At 42.0% G+C, this 15,894-nt stretch overlaps 1 long non-coding RNA gene across 1 annotated transcript; it reads left to right on the forward strand.

The window, feature by feature from the left end:
- The first annotated feature begins 13,190 nt into the window (after positions 1-13,190).
- Positions 13,191-14,025, forward strand: LOC117815952. The gene is made up of 2 exons (XR_004631876.1): positions 13,191-13,450; positions 13,598-14,025. It is a non-coding gene; the product is annotated as an uncharacterized LOC117815952 (long non-coding RNA).
- Positions 14,026-15,894: the final 1,869 nt, after the last annotated feature.

Below are 15,894 nucleotides of genomic sequence, written 5' to 3' on the forward strand. Positions count from 1 at the left end.
GGGATTTTGTAGACTTGCTTCCTTTTTTTGTCACAAGCAATTAAAAATATTAACTCTAACTTTTTATGACTGTAGGTTGGAATAAAGAAAACCTAACCCAAACCCTAACCCTGATCCCAAAACCCTAACCCTAACCCTAAACCTAACTCTGACCCCCAAACCCTAACCCTAAACCTAACTCTGACCCCCAAACCCTAACCCTAAACCTAACTCTGACCCCCAAACCCTAACCCTAAACCTAACTCTAACTCTGACCCCCAAACCCTAACCCTAAACCTAACTCTGACCCCCAAACCCTAACTCTAAGCCTAAGCCTAACCCTGACCCCCAAACCCTAAACCCTCTAACCCTAACCCCAAACCTAACCCTAACTCTGACCCCCAAACCCTAACCCTAACCCCCAAACCCTAACTCTAAACCTAACCCTGATCCCCAAACCCTAACCCTAAACCTAACTCTAACTCTGACCCCCAAACCCTAACCCTAAACCTAACTCTAACTCTGACCCCCAAACCCTAACCCTAAACCTAACTCTAACTCTGACCCCCAAACCCTAACTCTAACCCTAAGCCTAAGCCTAACCCTGACCCCCAAACCCTAAACCCTCTAACCCCAAACCTAACCCTAACTCTGACCCCCAAACCCTAACCCTAACCCCCAAACCCTAACTCTAGCTGTAGACCGGTCAGGGTGTCCATGTTGACCCCAGTCCACCACTGAAAGCTTCTACAATTAGCACATGAGCATGAAAGAGGGTGACCTGGAGGAACAGGACAAGATCAAGGTGTTCAATTGGTCCTTAAATTCCCAAGTTGTCAGTCCAATCAGGCGTCCGTGGGATGAGCTGCAACCAAGTCAGAAACGTTGAGGCACCACCTCACAACTTCCAGGACTTAAAGGGTCTTAAAACAACTGTGTTTCAGGTACCTAAATGCACCTTCAGAGACCTTCTTGAGTCCATGTCGCATCAGATCATCGTTTGGATTTTAACTTTTTATCCTTTGATTTGTTGGCACCAGACTCAAATTTAGATCATGACCCAAAGAGTGTTTGGACTTTCATAGATAGACAAACATACAGCTGTGTTAGACAATCCCAAGAACACGTGCTAAATGTTTGGAGCAGGTTTAAAGCAGTTCTCTCAACCAGCCAGCAGAGGGCGCCAACACAGAGACAACGGATCACAAACCTGTTGATGTGCTGAGCTGGAGTCACAGACATTATTTACATGCAGAGGCTTTTCTTTGTTTTACTTAAAGATTAGAAACATGTTAATCCAGAACAGGTTCTATCCTCTGAAGCAAAATGTCAAATAATAACGCAAAATTTCTCAATAGGCTCTGGTTTGTTTGTTTTTCTAATTTATCAGCATTTATTGAAAACATTACACCTTGTTGTTCAGGCAAAAAATAGGGTGCAAATTAAAGAAATTTAATAAAAAATGAATTAATTAAATTTGTTCTTATTTGGTTTTATTTTTAATATATACGTATTTTGATTGTATAAAAATGTATGTTATGCATAAATTAATTAAAACAAAAAAATTTGATAACCAAATATTCCAAGTGATTTAGAGAATTAACAACAAAACAAAACAACAAGAGTACCAACAAACAAAAGATACCTGAAAATTTTGAAAAGAAAAATGTGTTTGCTTCTAAGGAAGAAATGATTGTAACGAGAGACGTTGATGTGTAGAAATGTGCATTTTTCCTCTATAGTATTTAATAAGGGGTCATTAGAGGTCGTTTAGGTTTTAAGTCAGAATATCCAGTGCAATCAAAAATAAATAAAACTTGCAAATCAGGTGAAAAACTGAAGAAAAAAAGATGGACCACATCCTGTTGGGATTTCACCATGACATTATTTGTGTAGGTCTTTTCCTGATAGATATGAACCGTGTTGAGAGGGTGCCAAGCTGGAAAGAAGGGGGCGCTATTGAGCCATTTTTAGGAGTTTTTACACGGGACCAGATCAATATCGAAGTTTCTGCCAGGCCGGATGAGTGTGTCAAGTTTGGGGAGTTTTCAGGCATGTTGAAGGCTCCAAAAAGGCAATTTACTTTACTAGGTAAAGAAAGAAAAATCCTTAGGATTCAAAGAGGGCCTTCCCTGACCTTGTCTTGCTTGGACCCTTATTAAAATATCCAGATATTAAGTGAAATTATAGACTAAATAAAAGTTGTTTTCTCTACATTAGAGGCTTTAAATTTGAGATATGCTGTAATCATGTAGCATGTTTTAGATACTTCCAAACTCAGGCGTAACAAACACATTTCCAGATCCTCCTGATTTTTGATTTTAAGGCTTAAAACTGTAAAATGTTCCTGGTGTAGTTTTCTTTTCTGTGGATAAACCAGCCGAGATAAAACGCCTTCACTGCCTCTTCGATCTCTGACAGGGAAACCTCCTCAGAGACACACAGCACCTCCATCTTCCCTCTGCAGCAGATCCTGTTTCACTGGAGGCCCCGTGTTTGTTGTCACTCCCCGCGGCCTACAAGCTAAAATGTTGTCTTTCATGTCCCTCTTGTCTAACCCCCCCCCCCCCTCCTCCCCCCCTGAGTCTTCCTCCCTCTGTTGTTTCTCCCGCAGCCTCGCTGCTCTGAAACGTAACGCGATCCATTAAGTCCGACAGGAAGGTCTTGACGTGAGGTCGGGACCTCGTCTGCAGGGCGCACGGCAGCAGGTCTGGTCAGAGCCAAGGTCAACACCAGGCGTGTGTGTGTGTGTGGACATGAAGCACAAAGACAAACAACACCAGGGGATTCCAGCACACATCCCTCCAACAGTAACTGTGTGTGTAGCTGAAAAAGACTAGAAGAAGAGATGAGCGCTCTGCCGTCCTCCAGGTTTGATAAATGGTTTCTCCTCGCTGTTCAAATGTGGGACAACTTTCTAATCTCTCCATCGGTGATGCTCCGCCTGCAGGTCACACAAATATACACCATACAGCACTCCATAAAACTGTACGCGTTAGTATAAACAGCATTAATCATAATTCAGATTAGCTTTACGGCGTGTGGCGGCGTCGGTGCCCCCCAACATGTTTTACAGTGAGACCACTCCAGAGGAACAAACCCTGAAACCCTCTACAGAATGATTAATGAGAAACCATGAAACACCAACGCAGGCTCGCCCATCAGGCAGGGGATTAAAATCTGACACTCAAACATCACATTTCTGCATCTTTTATAACATTAAACATACATTACTCCAACATGTCCACGACTGATTCCTCAATAGTTACTAAAACAAAACATGAAAACAACTCCTTGAAAGAACCTAGCTTGATTGAAGTACCACCTGCTCAGCTACATTATAAGATAAGATAAGATATTACTTTATTGATCCCCCGGGGGGGAAATTCAGTTGTTACAGCAACCCAGACATAAGTACAATCAAGAAAGAAGTTTCAATAAGTACAAAATAAGTACAATAAGTACAAAATAAGATAAAAAAATAAAATAAAAAGATAAGTAAAAAATAAAAATAAAAATAAAACAAAAAAATAAAAACAAAATAACATAAAAATAAATAAAATAAAATAAAATAAGTAAAATAAAATAGATAAATAAAGCTAGAATACAATTTAGATATATACAATGTTACAAATGGAGTTTAAATTAAATAGCAGTAATTACAGGCAGTATTAAAAAATGTTTCAGTAGTGACAGGTTGACATGGTGTGATTATGGTTGGTAATGACAAATTAAGCAATAAATAGAAGAATATTTGTATGTAATATGACCATGAGTTGTACTTAGAATAGTAATGTAATTTAACAAAATATAATATAGCAAGATAATTATATAATACAGTATATTATACATTATAATGCCAGCAGCAGTCAAGAGAGAGTTCAGGATGGGATGATGGAGTGATGGAGTGTGACAGACCGAGCAGGGATGTTATGGATCTGTTCATGGGGGGGGGTGTCAGTGGTCAGCATGGTGCAGTCTGTGGCCTCCATTACTGTTCAACAGTCTGATGGCGGTGGGCACAAAGGAGCGCCTGAAGCGTTCAGTCTTGCACCGTGGTGGAATGATGCGCTGACTGAACGAGCTCCCCATCAGCCACAGCTCATCATGGAGAGGGTGAGAGGGGTTGTCCAGGATGGCTCGCAGTTTGTCCATCAACCTCCTCTCAGCCACTGACTCCAGACTGTCCAGTTCTAGGCCAACCACAGAGCGGGCCTTCTTTACCAGCTTGTTGAGCTTGCTGGCCTCACCCGTCTTGATACCTCCACCCCAGCACGCCACAGCAAAGAAGAGAGCACTGGTCACCACAGACTGATAGAAGGTCTTCAGGAGCCTGCTGCAGACACTGAAGGACCTTATGCTGCTTATTACCTGAGTGCCAACTGGAAACACAAACAATCAGACACTAAATGTTGATGTAAGGATGATTGTATTGATCCCAAAATGATTTATTAATACAGTCAGAGAAATAGTCCCTGCTATGACACCTCGTGGAAACAGATTTAGGGGCGGAGCCAGATGTTTTTGAGTTGGGTGGCCAAACCGGGGCTCTGACTTTTATAGGCGTGGCCAGGCTTCCCCCAAATCAAGGACGGTTAGCTCCACTCATCACGAATGCGGATAAAGGTGGCTGGAAAAGTTTTACAAATTTACATTTTATAAAACAAAATGAGATTAGCAAAACACTTTTACCAAGGACAAAACTAATATACAAAATCAGAAACACTTTTTTAAAGATTAAATTTACAACCAGCAGATTTTACCAGAAAAGGAATGAACCAAATATAAGAAGTGATCCGGAATCTGTGTTTTGTTTTGTGTTTATCTTTTTTATTTTCTTTATCTATTTATTTTTTGTTGTGTGTGTTTTGTTTGGTGATCGTCATTTATAGTCCAACCCTTCTTTTCTAACCTTTTTTTTTTTTTTTTTTTTCTAGTCTCTTGTTTGCTTGTATTGTTTTTGTGTACTGTGGTGTATACCTGATGGCTTTGTTCTGTTGTTGCTCTCAAGTTCTACGGTTTGTTTTTCTTTTGTGTTCTGTTTGATATCGAGCACTTTTGGGTCCCCAAAACATGTCTTTAAAGTTTATGCTCAAAAAAACACTTTGAAATCAGATTTTGGTCTGCCTGAAAAACCCTCTTCTTCAGCCCTCCTCAGAACACTCTGTTTTCCCTCTGACCACGCCCCCTCAGGAAGTGGATGTGCCCTCGGCTCTCCAGCACGTTGATCTAATGTTTACATGTTGGCTGAATATACACGGCTGCTCACAGACCCGCGTTACTTCAACCCTCTGAATCTGATCCAGAATCTGATCCTGACGGAGAGGCGCCTGCAGCAGGACCTTTCTGAACCATTGGTCACAGATTTTAAATGGACAGGCCCCAAACTAGTTAAGAGACCTTTTAACCCCTATGTGCCAGGGCGGCCCCTCAGGTCTGTGGATGCAGCTCTGCTGGTTGTGCCAAGATCCCGCCCTAAAGTTGACATATTACACTCTTTTTCATCAATATATATTGGTCTAAGAGGTCCCCAAAACTTGTCTTTAAAGTTTATTGCTCATAAAAACACTTTGAAATCAGATTCTGGTCTGCCTGTAAACCCCTCTTTTCAGCCCTGCTCAGAACAGGCTGTTTTCTGTGTCTGTGCCTTTAAATGAGAATGAGCTCTCTGACCACGCCCCCTCAGGAAGTGGATGTGCCTCGGCTGTTCAGCACGTTGATCTAATGTTTACATGTTGGCTGAATATACACGGCTGCTCAGAGATCACGTTACTTCAACCCTCTGAATCTGATCCAGAATCTGATCCTGACGGAGAGGCACCTGCAGCGGGACCTTTCTGAACCATTGGTCCCAGATTTAGTGTTTCTTGTTGTTTTATTAATCAGTATGTCGACGTGTGTCTTGGTACACAGCTACAGCTATGAACATGTAGCTATGTAGCTATGCTAACTAGCGCTAGCACTTATCCATGATAAATAAAAATCATCCACTAGATCTTCAAATCTGCAGACGTGGGGAGTAAAACCGACCTTTGTGTTTATTAAGACAGCCTACAACTAGCATGCCTCCCTCCTAAGCTCCTTGTTAGCACACATGTGTGCAGGGAATGAAAAACAGAGGAGGGGTTGAGTTGTATTTTATACAGTCTATGGGCTGAACAAGCTCCGAGCTCTGACTTCCTGTTACAGACTGGATATTGTTGTTACGTAACAAAAACACGGAAGTCTGAAACGGCTGGTTTCACACACATTTACAGAAAGGAGGAGAAATCAGAACAGGGGCAGAATGGATTCTTTTCATTCTCTGGGGGTTTGTAGACAGGGACACATATTTCAGGTAGAGAACCATTAAAAAGTCCATTTTGCATGATATGTCACCTTTAAAGCTGCTGTGAGGAACTTTTGTTTTGTATCGATTCTGGCGCCCCCCTGGTGGACAAAGTGCTGCCTCTTATCTCTTGTCCTATACATGCAAAAGTAGTGTTTACAACTAAAGCCTCCTCCTGTTGTGTTCAACAGTCAACTTTATCAGGCACTGTGATTATTTTCCATGAAAACAGTCATATAAAGGCTGTTTCTGAAGCAAGATGTCCATCATGTGGTCTCACACCTACCCCCCAGGGCGGTTTCAGGCATTAAACATTACAACAGAGAAGGTGTCAGTGTTGCTGCTGATGGTCTTGTTTGCTATTGAAGGTCATAAAGAGGCATCGGTATCATTTTCAGTCTGTTTCTCAGCCAGTTCAAAACTCCTCACAGGGCCTTTAAAGATCATTTATATTCATGCACACAAATGCAAAGTGAGCATGCATCGTCTCTTTACAGCGAGCTCTTGCAGATATTTACGAAAGGCTTTAATTCTTAACATCCACTTGAGCGCCGTGATCTGGATCGAGCGCCGCACCCGTCCAGAGGATAATCACCCGGATTATATTCTATTAAAAGTGACCGTCCAAGCGCTCCTGAGGGTGCAGGGCGTGTGCTCGTAAACCTTTTATTCCTCCACGTTCCTGAGAGTTATTCAGTGGAAATCAGCTGACATGTCAGCGTCACGGTGTTCTGTTTGCGAATCAGCTCTGTGGGCTTACTTTAAGTGCCTCGCTCATGTGTAACCAAATATCAGAGCATAACTCACCCTCCTCCCAGATTTTCCCAGCTGGCCAAGAAGTCAAATTAATGATCCTAATGATTTTTATGGGGGACACACACCGCACACATTTATGTATGTTATTGTAAACCCTGACAGCTTAAGATAAATCTCTGTGGGTAGCATCGGATAAACTCAGCATCCTCGTGCATCTTCCCAGAAACAGTTCGTTTTTTGACCCAGAGAGCTGCACCGGCCGACGGATAAATGTGGATCACAGGGTAAATATTTAGATTTCTCGGGGGCTGATGGACGAGCCGAAGCCGCTCTCTTGGCTGGCCTTCCTCCCCGTCTCCCCATCTCCCCGTCCCAGGACACGGGAAGCCAGTTAAAAAGACGTTTCCCAAACATCCCCCAGTCCAGCGCAGAATGTATTACCCTGACGTCAGCCGGCATTACATGTGAGCTGACTCAGAAGACACTGTGCAGCCTCCGAGGAGCACTTTGCACCCGGGCTTGGAGGTGTCAGATTTTCAATTGGAGGATATCTCATGTAAACTCCCACAGAGTGAGATCTGCAGAGATCAGCACAGGGGAGCTTACAGAGGTATTCAGCAGAGGTTTGACGGGTAGGGAAGTTATATTTAAACATTCATCAGTGCAGGTCGGCGTTCTTGGAGGATGGAGGAACATGGAGCAGGTTCTTCAGCCTGGGGAACATCTAAACATGTGCAAGCAAAGTTAACTACGTTGATGCAAACATAATGCTGAGGAAGTAAATGTGATCTTTGATGGTGCACATGGTCTCTTTGTATTATATAATGATCTTTTGCACAGTTCCTCTGCACCATTCCTTCATTGACGTCTTCACCTCCAACACATATGTCACGGTCATCATCTGTCAGACCCCTCTATTCCATCTGCCGCCACTCTCATCAACATCCGCAATGCTAGGAAACACTTTGAGAAGTTGGAGCGGGTGGATGGACCCAAGCACAGCCTGCACATGCGGATGCAGTCCACAGACCACAGGCCTTTCAGCTCTGATGCATATGAGCAGCCCTGCACTGTTTCTTCTATGTCTCCACGTTCAATCACAGTTCTCTCTGGGCAGGAATCACTTTCTTTTCTTTTCTTGCAAAACTAGGCAATTCTTTCACAAACCAAACTTCTGTTTCTGTCTTTTGCATCATATTTAGTTTGATTTACTACTTTAATAACTGCAAAATCTCAAAACTAGGCACGTGTTTCTGTCTTAATTCTAGTCAAAATGCCTCATTAGACTTTATAAAAGCCACTTTCCCCTGACAAGTCCAGAAAAACATCTCATTTCAAGATATTAAAAGCCAAAAATAAGACCTGAACTCTGCTTAATGAGTGGAAAAATCTGCAGAAATAAGATAAAAGCACTCGCTAAGTCTTAAGTCTCAAATGTAGGAATTAAACTGATTTCTCACCGTTGGGGAAAACACTCCCGACGATTTCTGTAGGATGTCATGACTGCATGCTTCTGATATTTTCCAGAGTTGCCCTTTCACACTCACAGCAAGAGAGAAAGGAGGAAGCATCTCAGGAAGCATGATGCATAAAGGAAGCTGCAGAGGTCATAGCTTAATGTAACAGACCCTCAGCATGCAGCTTAAAACTGTAACTGTCTGCATCCCTGGGCAAAGGATTCTGGGATACCTCGTCTTGCCCGAGGTGGAGGGCCTGAGGCGAAGTGGTCACTTGTCAGTGGACTTACGGCCAAATTCCACCAGATCTGTGTCCGATCTGTCACGGCTGATAGGTTTCTGTTCTAGTCAATGTGTTAACTTCCACTGGATCCGCTCCGTTGCGCTCCGGCTGAGTCTCTGATCCGGCTGGTCGGAGTCCTCCGGATCAGATACACAAGACTTCAATTTGTGCCGGATGCCGGAGCAGGACGCATCAAGCTCAACAGAGCAGATGGAGCGGGGACAGGAAGTCAGGTTTCACCAAAACCAAATGAAAACATCCGGTTAATTTTCAGAATAAAACACTCTGTGTTATCACCAGATCGTATTTCACTTAACTACAACAACAAACCAAAGTCATGATGAGCGGAGCCAGGCCTGGAGTCAACAGGTCAGAGGTTTTCAGAGGACCAGAAAGACAACATGGATGAGGAGAGGAGGAGGAGGAGGGAAACCTCGGTCACATGACTCCAGCTGTCCGGTGGTTCTGCTCCATGCTGCGTTCTGAAAACACAACCGGTGGGTGTTGACGGACGAGAGAGAACGGAGCCGGACTTCAGCGGATCGGAGACGGACCGGACATGGATCTGGTAGAAGTCCTGTGATACACAGTAATGTTTGCAAGATATCCAAGATGGCAGACAAAGCAACAACCATGAGGACAGTTTCTGCCTTTGTGTCACTGCTACGTGTTCGGACAAATCCACAATATCAACTAAAGCGTGCAAAGAGCATGCTGGGGAGCAGGAAGCAGCGCTATTACATGCATGAAGGTTGCATCAGTCGTGCACAGGTTGCATGCTATAAACATCATGCATCTCACCCTGGCTTGCAGACATTTCATGAAGGGGCTCTCAGGAAAAACTCCAGATGAAGTTGTGTGAATATTTCTGCTGTTTGCGTTCACACGTGCAGCTCATCAGGACATTTCCAGGAGTTTTGTGCATGTGTGAAAGGAGCTTAGAACCAACCTGATTTTGGTTCTGCGTCTGAGGAATCATGCAGCGTGTTTTATCTGTGTTATGAGTCTCCTGTCTCATAAATGTCTGCTGACAGCTCTTCTCTTTCGGAGCTCGTTTCACTGAGACAGGAGAATTAATAACGTAAAGTTCAGCAGCTAAAAAAAAGGTGTGACAGCTTCTCACATTCTGAGTCGTCCTTTCCTCCAGTTCCCCTAAAAGTCAGCGCTGTCAGGACCGCTTCACTTCGGTCCACACTGCTATGACTAAACTCACCCGAGCTGAACTCGGCACTAAACCGAATTACTTCATCCTCAAGTGAGTCCAGATCATGAGGTGATACCAGTGATGGATTTCCTGAAGAGGTTCTCAGCTTCTTGTGCCAGATGTCAGCTCTATTCTTCACTTCAGCTGAAACTGGACCAATGAGAGGAACCGTTTAATCAACACAGGGTCATCCAACAAGAACATCAGAACCAGACTTTCAAAAGACTCAAAGGCTCCAAGACTCCAAATGAATCTGACACGTTTCAGCATATGTGAAAGTTTGTTTCAAGGTCAAACTGGGCGATCCACGGACAACTAAGACTTTTATTGGGTTGAAACAGAAGTTGGAGTTTTTTTGTGGCTTAGTTTTTGTGAGAATCTAAATCTAACACTTTTGAAGTCCAGAGAGTGATTTCTTCACTTTTTTAACTTTGGCAGGTTTAACTTTCCCAATATGTAACTCAGTGGTACTGATATAGAAGATGATCAGGATCACTGAGTCCTGACTTCAATCTCAGGATTCTGAGAAAAAACGACTGAATTCTGATTTCGCTCTCAGATCTTTGAAAAACGTCCAGATTGTGACGAAGTTTGAATTCTGAGGGGAAAAGTCTACATAATGAGAAAAATAAAACAGAAATTGATTTAAATCCCAGGAATTGGAATAAAGAGAATAATTGGAATAAAAAGGAACATTTTAAAATTAAAGCTGCAAGCGGCGATGAAACGGGCCCTCGCACATCCGCAGCCGCCGCCTACGTGAGCCACCGCCGCCTACGCGAGCCACCGCCACATACGCGAGCCGCCTGACATTAGTTCCCACGTGATGCGAAAGCATGATCTGAGAGTATATGCTGGCTTAGGTGGTGCACACGTTCCAAGTTTCTGGCAGATTGACAAGAAAACCTCCAAATTTGACAGTGTCCCACGCCCACAATTTTGTCTTTAGTCTGAACAGAATTCTTTTAACACTAATGTAATCCTCAATATGTCTGCTATAGAATGTGCTTTGTTTGGACTGAATCGGATAAAAACTGTAGGAGGAGCTGTCAAAAGTATGCAGCCTTATTTTGGCATTTTTGCTGCTGGATCTCCTTCCTTGCTGTTTAAATGAGTTCTGCAGGGCTTGTTTCTCACTTGCATTTTGATGCCCCGCCTCAACACATGCCACGCCCACAATTTTAATCAGAACAGAATTATTTTAACACTAATGTAATCCTCAATATGTGTGCTATAGAATGTGCTTTGTTTGGACTGAATCGGATAAAAACTCTAGGAGGAGCTGTCAAAAGTATGCAGCCTTATTTTATGCATTTTTGCTGCTGGATCTCCTTCCTTGCTGTTTAAATGAGTTCTGCAGGGCTTGTTTCTCACTTGCATTTTGATGCCCCGCCTCAACACATGCCACGCCCACAATTTTAATCAGAACAGAATTATTTTAACACTACTGTAATCCTCAATATGTGTGCTATAGAATGTGCTTTGTTTGGACTGAATCGGATAAAAACTCTAGGAGGAGCTGTCAAAAGTATGCAGGTATGAGGAAAAGTCAAAATTCAGATCTCTTAAGAATTCTTCATTAAATCTCAAAATAATGAGAGGACAGTTTTGCATTAAGAAATAAAAGTTGAATTTTTTTGGGAAATACTTCAGCAATTATGGAACAAATATCTGTATTCTGAGAAAAAAAAGAATCAGAATTTCAATAAAAAGTCAAAATTATGAGAAAAAAAAATCTTAATTCCAACTTTAGAATTTTGACTTTAATTCCAGAATTCGGAAAAAACAACATTTAGAATTCCATGATACATTTTTTTGAGTTTTGAAGGGAAAAGCTTGAATATTTTACTTTCTCATAATAATTAGAAAAGGTCAGATATTTCCTTTTTTTTTTTTTTTTTTAGGATCGGTGGCACTGAATTTTTTTCACTGCAGCTTGCCCTGTTTTTCTGGAATTCTGATTCTTTTTTTTCCCCCTTTTTTTAAAGGTGACATATCATGCAAAATTGACTTTTTAATGGTTCTTTACCTGAAATCTGTGTCCCTGTCTACAAACCCCCCGAGAATGAAAAGAATCCATTCTGCCCCTGTTCTGATTTCTCCACCTTTCTGTAAATGTGTGCTGAAACCAGCCGTTTCAGACTTCAGTGTTTTTGTTACGTAACAACAATATCCGGTCTGTAACAGGAAGTCAGAGCTCGGAGCTTGTTCAGCCCATAGACTGTATAAAATACAACTCAACCCCTCCTCCGTTTTTCATTACCTGCAAAAATGTGTGCTAACAAGGAGCTTAGGAGGGAGGCATGCTAGTTGTAGGCTGTCTTAATAAACACAAAGGTCGCTTTGACTCCCCATGTCTTCAGATTTGAAGATCTAGTGGATGATTTTTATTTATCATGGATAAGTGCTAGCGCTAGTTAGCATAGCTACATAGCTATATGTTCATAGCTGTAGCTGTAGCTGTGTACCAAGACACACGTCGACATACTGACAAATAAAACAACAAGAAACACTAAATCTGTGACCAATCCTTCAGAAAAGGTCCTGCTGCCTTTCTGGCAGAGGTCGGTTTTACTCCCCACGTCTGCAGATTTGAAGATCTAGTGGATGATTTTTATTTATCATGGATAAGTGCTAGCGCTAGTTAGCATAGCCACATAGCTACATGTTCGTAGCTGTGTCCCAAGACACACGTCTACATATTGATAAATAAAACAACAAGAAACACTAAATCTATGACCAATGGTTCAGAAAGGTCCTGCTGCAGGCACCTCTCTGTCAGGATCAGATTCAGAGGGTTGAAGTAACGTGATCTGTGAGCAGCCTTGTATATTCAGCCAACATGTAAACATTAGATCAACGTGCTGGACAGCCGAGGCACATCCACTTCCTGAGGGGGCGTGGTCAGAGAGAAAACAGTGTTCTGAGGAGGGCTGAAGAAGAGGGTTTTTCAGGCAGACCAAAATCTGATTTCAAAGTGGTTTTTTGAGCATAAACTTTAAAGACATGTTTTGGGGACCTCTTAGACCAATATATATTGATGAAAAAAGCGTGATATGTCACCTTTAACAAAAAAATCTGAGATGAATGTCCAAGTTCTGATGGTTTTCTCAGAACATTTTTATTTTATTTTATTCATTCAGAGATTACAGAATTCTGCAAAATAGAAGTCATGTTAAAACAAAATCTGATGTTCCTTGTCCTCTTCTGTATCCTGTGCATTATAGCACCATTCCAGGTTGCTTACATGTAATTCTTCTTTGTAAGAAAGTCACCAGTTCTATTTTTGTGACCATGATAACTTCTTTTCAGTCTGTCCTGAAGTTTGTCTTCTTCAGTCGTCTGTTTTTTTATGTCTCTCTGAAGTCGTTTCCTGCAGCACTGCGTCCTTGCTTTATTTGAATGCAGGTTTGAAACACCGTCAGAGAGTGGAGTTACATGAGGTAAGATTTTTTCTGATTTGGTCTTTGGTCTAAGTTTTGTCACAGTATAGAAATATCTGCACACACTGTTACACCATGAAGAAGGTGTATTAGCAGTTCCATTAGCAGCACTAACACACACTCTGTCCTCTGCTGTGTGTGTTGAAGCGTCTCTCTGCGTGCAGGCAGCCTGTCTGGGCCTGTCAGTCCTCTGCAGGCTGAGAACATCAAGCTCTGATAGGAGGAGCCACGACACCTGATGAACCAATCAGAGGAGCCGTGTGAGGGAGGCAGCAGTTTCTGCAACAACATGAGGGTGTTGTGACAGAAACAGAGAGCCAGCCAAGAAACTCTCCAGCCCGGGTAATGACTCAAAGGAAACATTAACACATCGTGTGTTCAGACTCAGAGGAACACTTCAGACTTTTTATGCACTTAAGTATTTTCTGATTGCACGTTAGAGGAGGTATTCTTAAAGTGGAGATTATCAGAAAGAAACTGCATTTAAAATATGATGTTTTACAAGGTTTCTGCAGAAAGTGTGCAGGCTTTAAGTATCTGCTGCTACCTTTAAATAAACGTACCTCCTGAAATCACTGGAGTGAGCTGCATGTGTGAACAAAAACATCAGGTAAATTCACTGTGGGCGAGAAAGCGAGGGTTGGACAACATCAAGTCATGCAGCCGGTGTTCTGGCTAGTTTTGCATCCCTTTAACTTTGTTTTCTACTACTTACATCTCTGTTAGCTCCTCAGGATCTTTAAGACTTCCTCGTCTGCACATGTCGGTGATGAAGATAGTTTGAAAGGGTCCAAATAGAAGATAGAAGATTGTAGTTTCACAAGATGCAAACATGTTTGGTGCAAACTGAAGCAAATCTAACATTTTTCACGATAAACTTTCGACAACAAAGCTTACACCAAACCTAAACTCCTTTTCACACTTCCACAAAAATCCTGAGAACCTCCTGAAATCACTCGAGTGAGCTGCATGTGTGAACACAAACATCAGGTAAATTCACTGTGCGTGAGAAAGCGAGGGTTGGACAACATCAAGTCATGCAGCCGGTGTTCTTGCTAGTTTTGCATCCCTTTAACTTTGTTTTCTACAACTTACATCTCTGTCAGCTCCTTGGGATCTTTAAGACTTCCTCTGCACATGTCGGTGATGAAGATAGTTTGAAAGACTCAAAATAGAAGATGGAAGATTGTAGTTTCACAAAATGCAAACATGTTTGGTGCAAACTCAAACAACTCTAACTCTTTGGAAGCTAAAGTTTCGACAATAGTGCTTTTTTTTCTGCAACAAAGCTTACACCAAACCTAAACCATTTTCACACTTGCACAAAAATCCTGAGAACCTCCTGAAATCACTCGAGTGAGCTGCATGTGTGAACGCAAACATCAGGTAAAATTCACTGTGGGCGAGAAAGCGAGGGTCGAGGACATCACGTCATGCAGCCGGTGTTCTGACTAGTTTTGCATCCCTTTAACTTTATTTTCTACAACTTACATCTCTGTCAGCTCCTCAGGATCTTTAAGACTTCCTCGTCTGCACATGTCGTGATGAAGAATGTTTGAAAGGGTCAAAATAAAATATGTAAGATTGTAGTTTCACAAGATGCAAACATGTTTGGTGCAAACTCAAGCAAATCTAACATTTTTTATGATAAAGTTTTGACAACAAAGCTTACAGCAAACCCAAACCCCTTTTCACACTTCCACAAAAATCATGAAAACTTCCTGAAATCACTCGAGTGAGCTGCATGTGTGAACGCAAACATCAGGAAAATTCACTGTGGGCTAGAAAGCGAGGGTTGGACAACATCAAGTCATGCAGCCGGTGTTCTGGCTAGTTTTGCATCCCTTTAACTTTGTTTTCTACTACTTACATCTCTGTCAGCTCCTCAGGATCTTTAAGACTTCCTCGTCTGCACATGTCGGTGATGAAGATAGTTTGAAAGACTCAAAGTAGAAGATTGTAGTTTCACAAAATGCAAACATGTTTGGTGCAAACTCAAGCAAATCTAAAAAATGTTATGATAAAGTTTTGACAACAAAGCTTACAGCAAACCCAAACCCCTTTTCACACTTCCAGAAAAATCATGAAAACTTCCTGAAATCACTCGAGTGAGCTGCATGTGTGAACACAAACATCAGGTAAATTCACTGTGGGCGAGAAAGCAAGGGTTGGACAACATCAAGTCATGCAGCCGGTGTTCTGGCTAGTTTTGCATCCCTTTAACTTTGTTTTCTACTACTTACATCTCTGTCAGCTCCTCAGGATCTTTAAGACTTCCTCGTCTGCACATGTCGGTGATGAAAATAGTTTGAAAGGGTCAAAATAGAAGATGGAAGATTGTATCTTCACAAGATGCAAACATGTTTGGTGCAAACTGAAGCAAATCTAACATTTTTTATGATAAAGTTTTGACAACAAAGCTTACAGCAAACCCAAACCCATTT

Source organism: Notolabrus celidotus, chromosome 7, assembly GCF_009762535.1.
Source record: "Notolabrus celidotus isolate fNotCel1 chromosome 7, fNotCel1.pri, whole genome shotgun sequence".
Taxonomy (NCBI): domain Eukaryota; kingdom Metazoa; phylum Chordata; class Actinopteri; order Labriformes; family Labridae; genus Notolabrus; species Notolabrus celidotus.